Here is a 2,500-nt window from a genome sequence, read left to right on the forward strand (position 1 = left end):
AGGAATTCCATATTACCATTTTCGACTTTTTAAACTTGTGATTTACTAAAGATTTCCCCTTGACACCTTTAAATAATGTGACATATCAAACTTTGCAATTTGTGGTGTAAATGCACCAATGACGTCATGGAAAATCTCTCTGGTAACAGGTGGTCTCATAGGTGTGTAACAGCTGAGTCTCTGGTTCAGTAGACCAGTGGGACTACGGGTCTCTGGGTTGATAGGTCTTTGGGTCTCAGGGTCACTAGGTCACTAGGTCTCTGGGTTGATAGGTTTTTAGGGTCGCTAGGTCCTTGGGTCTCTGGGTTTATGGGTCTTTGGGTCTGGCTGGGTCGCCATTAACTATTTAAATGTGAATGCTACATTACAATGCAAATACAAATACACAAAGAATCTTAATCCTGGGAGATCTTAATAGGGTACAGCATTGAGTAAGCCAATTGGGTCTATTGTCGAGATCTTCACAATAAAAATATCCTTTCACCCCTTAGAAAGGCTAAGGTCTGTATCAAGTAATGCATGGTTTCGAAATAGTACAAAATTAGGTATAAGTTAACTTTGAGGTCACTGACTCAATAAAGCCTTTCAGTGGTCATTATGTGTGCTGAATACATTTGCAGAGTTATAAATCGTGTCTAGAGCTATAAATATTAGGTTATATTAGGTTATATTAGGTTACAAGGTTACATGTACAATGAGTATTAAGATCTGTTCTACTCATGAATAATATTAAAATAACACATCAAAGTAATCCCCTCCCTTTCACCATAGAAGACGAAAATTTAGCAGTGTCTGTGATGGGTTTAAAAGTGAACCATTGTTTTCCATAGTTGAAAATGTACAGATCTCTTGAGCAGTGTTGCACAACTTAAATTGTCCACAGTTTTTAAATATTTAACATCTTCCTCCACTGAATTAGACGGGAGAGAAAAGTAACAGCTTCAAAACCAGCAGATGACGATGATGATGTAAAATTGCTTGACAACTTTCAGACTTTCCTGTGTTTTATATCACTGGTTTCATCCCTCCACAGCCTACTCGGTAAACAATTTCCATTCTTGTGCACAACAATTTCTCTCCCTTGAGGGGGTAAAATTACAGCAGCCATGTCAATGCTCTAAATTGTTATAAGTAAAAAGAAAACAATCTTGATACACCGTTATTCCAAAGTTGGTACTTTCACAATCAATCTTATGAGAGAAAAAGTTAGTGTACTAATTGATAGATTTTATCACAATAATCACACAAAAACTTCCAATTTCCATGCACAAATATTGGTCACCACCACGTCTCACAAAATCGCAGTGAAAATGCGTTATACTTCGTCCAACATCATAGCTTTTGAGGGAAGACACAGCTTTCTTGCCATACATTTCTTTCTGGAGACTTGCATTTTTTTGTTTGCACCCTGGTGATCCCATAATCCTTTAAGCATAACGTAGTCTCATTACACTAATTTAATCAATGCAGCTCTTTTACAGCCTATGCAGGACTATGCACCGCTGGACAGTCTTCCATTGTCTGCTATTGATTCAGAGATTGTTAAACCCCAGGCCAGCATATCTGAAGTGTGCTCAGTGCTGTTAGCTCTGAATCCCGCAAAGCATCTGGTCGCGACGGGTTGGCAATCTGGCTTCTAAAGGAGTAGGCAGATTTCCTCCCTGGCCCCATCTGCGACTTCCTGTGTTGCTCTTTTGATGAGCAGAAACTCCCATCCTCATGGAAGTACGCGGATGTAATGCCTTCACCTAAAGAAAAGCATGTTACCATCATTACCAAACATATCAGGCCTATCTCCTTAACTCCAGTAATCTCTATAGTAGCTGAGGAATTTATAGTGCAAAATCATGTGGGTCCTGCAGTTCTGGATATTATTGATCCAAACCAGTTTGGCACCATACCAAAGTCATTAACTACACAAGCTCTAATCTCAATGGTGCATGACTTCTGGGTGAAAGCCACAGATGGAAATGGTCTGCAGTGAGGATTGTACTTTTGGATTACAAGAAGGCGTTTGATCTTATCGATCATCGTATTTTAGTCAATAAGATCCTCTCACTGAACATTCCTCGTGGAGTAGCCCACTGGGTTTGCGATTTTCTATTTGATAGACGCCAGCCTGTCAAGTTGTCTTGTGATTGTTTCTCTGAGTGGGGTCTGGTGCCCTCTGGCGTTTCCCAAGGTGCTAAGTTCGGTCCTTGGCTTTTCCTGCTAATGATAAATGATCTCCATCCATCAGAATCACAAGCATGGAAATACGTGGACACCACAACACTGGCCGAGGTTGTCCCGAAGTCCAGAAATAGTAGTATCCAGTGCTCTGTCACGAAGGTGGAACAATGGTCAAGAAGAAACAAACTCCATTTAAATGCGGATAAATGTAAAGAACTACGGTAATAATAATTATTGACTTTAAAAAATCAAAACATCGGTTTAATTCTATTTCCGTCGATTCCAAAGCGCTTGAGTCAGTAGATCCTGCAAACATCTTAGGGGTTAC

This window comes from Montipora foliosa, chromosome 4 (genome assembly GCF_036669935.1).
Source record: "Montipora foliosa isolate CH-2021 chromosome 4, ASM3666993v2, whole genome shotgun sequence".
NCBI lineage: Eukaryota > Metazoa > Cnidaria > Anthozoa > Scleractinia > Acroporidae > Montipora > Montipora foliosa.